Source organism: Hyla sarda, chromosome 7, assembly GCF_029499605.1.
Source record: "Hyla sarda isolate aHylSar1 chromosome 7, aHylSar1.hap1, whole genome shotgun sequence".
Taxonomy (NCBI): Eukaryota; Metazoa; Chordata; class Amphibia; order Anura; family Hylidae; genus Hyla; species Hyla sarda.
Window position 1 is genome coordinate 129,052,706 of NC_079195.1, and position 6,000 is coordinate 129,058,705.

Genomic DNA, 6,000 nt, shown 5'->3' on the forward strand with positions numbered 1-6,000 from the left:
CACAGTGGGGGGAAATGATACTTTACCACCGATCCCCCCTCTTTGTAGGCATATCACACAGGCTCAGGCTCATCACACCTGAGCCTGTGTGATATGCCTACAAGGAGGGGGGATCGGTGGTAAAATATCACTTCCCCCCACTGTGGAGTAAGTCCTTACTTTTAAGATACTGTAATTGATAATCCTAGTGCTTCTCTGAGCGCTTGGGAATTTTTTATTTTTCTCTTTATGCATGATCAGGATGAGGTACTGAGTAACATAACTTTTAATTTTTTTTTACTGGGATATGATAGGTACACTTTAAAGAATAACAGGGAGAGGTGGGGGAGAGAGGAGGCATGCATGCTGGAGCTTAGCACCACCTCTATGATTCAGGATCTCAGAAGAGTTGCATTTTTATTTATTGGGAAGCTTGCAAAAATTTTTACTGACAGAGGGCATGCACAGGATGAGACTCTCAGCATACCAGAAGTGAGAGTTTGCATTAAGAAGGTAAAAATATGGAAAAGTGAAGAACCTAGGATGTCTGGGCAGCAATAATTCCAGAGACATGTCATGCCTGGAAGAAGCATCATTTGTGAGGATGGGGATGATTAAGAAAAAGGACATGAACATTAAGATATGTTCAATGAAAATCACTGGATGTTGTGCCCATGACAGTGTATGACCAGTGCTGTATTTTCCTGTTTGTCTTTTAGTAATATCCATTCATGACTCTGTTTGGTCAATGTTGTATTGTTCTGTTTATTCTGTAGTAAGGATTGTGTCTGATGCTTTATTGTTCTGTATATGCTGTAGTAATTAATATCCACCCTGTGACTGCTTCTTATCTGTTCCTATATTTTTTTTCTGTCATTATATTCCTTTTGTGACTATATCTGATCAATGCTGAATTCTCCTGTATGTTCTGTAGTATTATCCATCCTGCGACTGTCTGATCAGAGCTGTATTCTCCTGTATGTTCTATAGTAATATTCATCCTGTGACTGTGTCTGATCAGTGCTGTATTGTCCTGTATGTTCTATAGTAATATTCATCCTGTGACTGTGTCTGATCAGTGCTGTATTGTCCTGTATGTTCTATAGTAATATTCATCCTGTGACTGTTTGATCAGTGCTGCATTCTCCTGTATGTCCTGTAGTAACATCCATTCTGTGACTGTGTCTGATTAGTGCTGTTTTTTTCTTTATGTCCTGTAGTAATGTCCACCCTGTGATTGTATAAGGTAATCAAAACGCCAGTATATACATTATTTTAATCATTAACTGAACTTACAACACTAACGATAGATAGATAGATAACGTTAACATAGGTGACAAATTGTCCATGATGGAAGTATACAAGGAGAAATATTATCACCATACATATTACCAAGCCCCTTATACTGAGACCAATAATACCAGTATACATGGTACACATTATTCCACTGCACACTGGATAATACCAACATATGGAGTAAACAACATTATACACAAACTAATAATACCAATAATACCAGAATACAAATAATACCAGGATCATTTAATACCGGCGCACCAGGAGCACACTATTCATCACAGTGACTGACTAATGCACAGTACTGTAACTGAAAAAAAAAAAAAAAAAACACTGTGCACAGCCTGGTATTCCCCCATACGGTGACATGTAGAGGTAGATCTCAGCTGTACACAGGACCTGTACACCATATAAGTCATTATATACAGGGGCATGTAACGGTAGATACCAGGTGTACAAAGGATCTGTATATCATTTAAGTCATTTTATATAGGACCATATAGAGGTAGATACCAGCTGTACACAAGATCTGTATAAGATGTAAGTTATTATATACAGGACAATATAACGGTAGATACCAGCTGTACCTTAGGATCTGCATAAAATATAAATGATTATATACAGGACCATATAGAGGTAGATACCAGCTGTCCACATGATTTGTATACTATATAAGCAATTACAGTTAAAGCTAGTGACTCTCACAGGTGACGTATCTTCTGATCTCATTTGTCCTCTTTCCCTTTGTTCTCCATCCGGCACACCCCACACAGTTAAAGTGGGTAGGTCCCTCATTTAGAAGGTTTGCCCCCACAGTAGGCACGTAGTTCCCCCATTCTTCTGGTATGTTCCACAGTACTTTGATTGCTCCTTTTGTAAAGAGCCACTCCAGTCAAAAATATTATTCTATCAGGTGCATTTGCAGGGTGATGCTATACAGCTGAAGACACAGCAAAGTCAGGAGGCCCAGCTTGTGAATAAAAGCTATAGCAAATGCGACATTTGGGCAACTGGGCCTTTCTCAATAATTCTCAAGCTGGGCCTCCTAAATTTTCTGTGACTTCATATCACTTTGTGCATCAATTTGCAATGTGGCATTTGGTGTTGTCACTTGTAAGGCAAACAGTGTCCTGTGCTGGCTTGCCTTCAATATACTGTTAGTTCCCCCATAGGCAGATATGCCCTCATGTAGGTAGCCCCCCAATAGGTAAATACATCCTTAGGTAGATTGATGCACCACACCCAGTGGGTTTATACATCTGTAGGTAGCCAGGTAGTTAGGTAGGTAACAAGCCAGGCAGGTTGTTAGCTAGGTAGAATGTTAGCTAGGTAGCTAGCCAGGTAGGTAGGTATGTAGGTAACTAGGTAGGTTGTTAGCTAGCTATGTAGTTAGGTAGCCAGATAGTTAGACAGCCAGGTAGGTAAATAGCTACATAGGTAGCAAGGTAGGTAGGTAGCAAGGTACTTTTATTGACAGGTAGCTAGCTATCTAGCTAGGTAGATAGCCAGGTAGAAGGTTATTAGCAAGGTAGGTAAGTAGCCAGGTAGCTAGGTTGTTATCCAGCTAGGTAGGTAGCTAGCTAGGTAGATAATTAGGCAGGTTAATAGCATAAGTTTATGTCATGCAGAGTTTGGTATCTGTATTACAGACAAGTCCTAGACTGGCCATTACTCTGTTGACCTACACTGATAGCTGTCAGTTTGGGTCTAAAGACTTGCAACATGTAATACCCTTGTCAGTGACGAGGGTTTGGGTAGGTGGTGTATGATACACTGTCCCACCTACAACTTCACCTACACCCCACCCCCTCTGGAAATTGATGAGGGCATAGTGCAAATTTACTCCCACTGACCCCTAAACTCCCCATCCCTCTCTTCCCACCTTGATACAGTCCCTTTCCTATTTTCCTCCTCGATGTCTTGGCTCAGGAACAGCACTGGCTGTTGGCGGGGAAGTCTTCTTCTTGCTGGCTCCGGTGGCTGTCAGAGTATGCGGTAAAGCAGACAGCAGACGAGTGCTGAGTGGCAAATACCACCTTGAATACCACATTAGATCCCTTCACACTAGAGTTATAATAATGTTTAAAATAATGTTTAAATCCCTTATGCACAGGATTTCCACCACGTATTTATTTATGCAATTATACTGTATACCAGGATAAAAAGTTTGGGAACCCTTCCACTCAAGAGCTGGTCCTGCAGGACTCTTGCTAATGGGAATGGTGTTCCTGCTATGAAAAAAGTGCAGGAAATCAATTCCCACACATTCCTGCAAGACTTGAGCCCTGCTGTATACGCATACAAAAATTAGGAGGCAGCCTGTTAGTCTGATAAGGTCTTGTGGAGACACCAGGTAACAAGTCATCTACTTCCTGCACGTACACAATTAACCATAGGTGCACTGCCTTTACATCACTAGTCATATGTCAGTGTCAGATGTTTATATGGAGACAACCTTGAGAACATACCTGTCTTAAATATCCATTGAAATCAGACAGCGGATCCTAAATCTATAACATTTGCAGAAAAAAACAAGCATAAACATTAACAAAAACATAGTGTAAAGCTGAGAAGATTTGCCTCACTGGAGTCAATAGATTCCTACAGGGGAAGCTTATTCCCCCATAGAGCAAGTACAGGTATTCTTTTCTATTTAACCACTCCCTGAGAACAGAAAATAATCTCCAGAATACCCCTTTAAGATGCCCATACAACTTCAATTGTTGGTGGCCAAATTATTATTTGGCAGAAATCTATTCTTGCTGGCTGCCCCATACACAAGCACTCTCAGCCCTGCCAAGCGTGCATGTGTTTTCAGTAGGTAATAGGAATTTTCCACTATCAGATCCCTCTAAAACCTTCTTGACAACAATCTAATGTACCGTATTTTTTGCCCTATAGGACGCACCGGCATTTTTAAAGGTGCAAAATCTAGAAAAAAAAGATTCTGCACCCAACAGTGATCTTCAACCTGCGGACCTCCAGATGTTGCAAAACTACAACTCCCAGCATGCCCGGACAGCCGTTGGCTGTCCGGGCATGCTGGGAGTTGTAGTTTTGCAACATCTGGAGGTCCGCAGATTGAAGCCCACTGGACAGGAGGTAGTACTCACGTGTCCCCGCCGCTCTGGACCCGTCACCGCTGCCCTGGATGTCGCTCCATCGCTGTCGCCGCGTCCCTGTGATGTCCCCGACGCTCTCCGTCGCCGTCCACGCTCTCCATCGCCGTCATCACGTCACTATGCACGCCGCTCCTATTGGATGACGGGACGGAGTGCGCGACGAGTGATGACTTCGAAGGAGAGCGGCGGCCATGCAGGGGATACCGACACGGAGCAGACACCGAGGAGGCAGGTAAGGTCCCTCCCGGTGTCCTGTAAGCTGTTCGGGACGCCGCGATTTCACCGCGGCGGTCCCGAACAGCCCGACTGAACAGCCGGGTTTCTGTCACTTTCGCTTCAGATGCTGCGGTCAGCTTTGATCGCCGCGTCTGAAGGGTTAATACAGGGCATCACCGCGATCGGTGATGTCCTGTATTAGCCGCGGGTCCTGGACGTTGATGGCCGCAGGGACCGCGGTGTGTATTCGCCGTATAAGACGCACCAACTTTTCCCCCCCAGTTTTGGGGAAGAAAAAGTCCGTCTTATACGGTGAAAAAAATGGTATATGGCGGTGTATCAACTCTAACCTGACAGCCTAAAACTAGCCAAAAATAAATTTTCTCTATGTACTTTTTATTGAAAACTATTGAACCTTCTGAAGGGGTGATGTATTATAGAGCCATAAATCAGAAGACTCCTGTTGTTTTATCTCTTTACGCTTTGATCCATACTATACCTACTTAATCAAACTGTCGATATTATTGTCTTTTAAACTTTCTAGTCTCCCAAAAAATATTCATCCGCTAAAAGCACAAGAGTTACTGTGCCTCAAATAACATGTGACATTATCACCAAGAACAAGAAACACACAGCATGCACATTGCTGCGCGCATGACTGGTATTGATCTGTAAATTATCCTCATAACTGGCCCCGCCATAAAGCCTTTATGCCAGGAATCAATACTTGCTTTATGTTGGTGTTCAACTTGATGCCTCTCCAGCCTTTCTACTTAGTTGTTTTTTATGTCACTGTGTCCCTAACAGCATCTAATTGACTGAACCGTATCTATATACATTACAGCTGCTGGGACTCGCCTATAAGTGACTGATCCATCCAGTTCTGAACAATACTAGTGGCATTTAGCTTGAAAGGGACAGATTTTCCTTAAGGCAGCGGAGTGCTTTTTTCTTTGCAGTCGCCTCTTTACAAGCTGTGTATTTTAAGGAAAGTAAATGGATGTCTAGAGAAGTAGCAGGGGGGCTGCGTGCCTGTGGCTTGGGAAGTGAGTGCTGGCCCTGTTTGCCTGGATGTGCGTGTCTGCCACAAATTTACTGGAGATCTACAGATCGCTGTCTTGATAACTCAGCATCTGAAGTACATTAACCAAGTCCCATTCAGATTCCTTTACTTGTCTAGTTAGAAAAGTCTGACTTGTTTGAACAGAAGAGACAAAAGTGGCTGGAGTGGATATATGTCTATGTATTTATCTGTTTAGTGTTATGTCTGAACCAAAGGCAGACTTTAGGGATTTTATACTTGCCCTGGGTCACAGTTACCTAGTGAGCACTCAAGGATGGAAATCCTAACAATCTCATAATAGAGCTGAAAACATTGTCAGTTCCA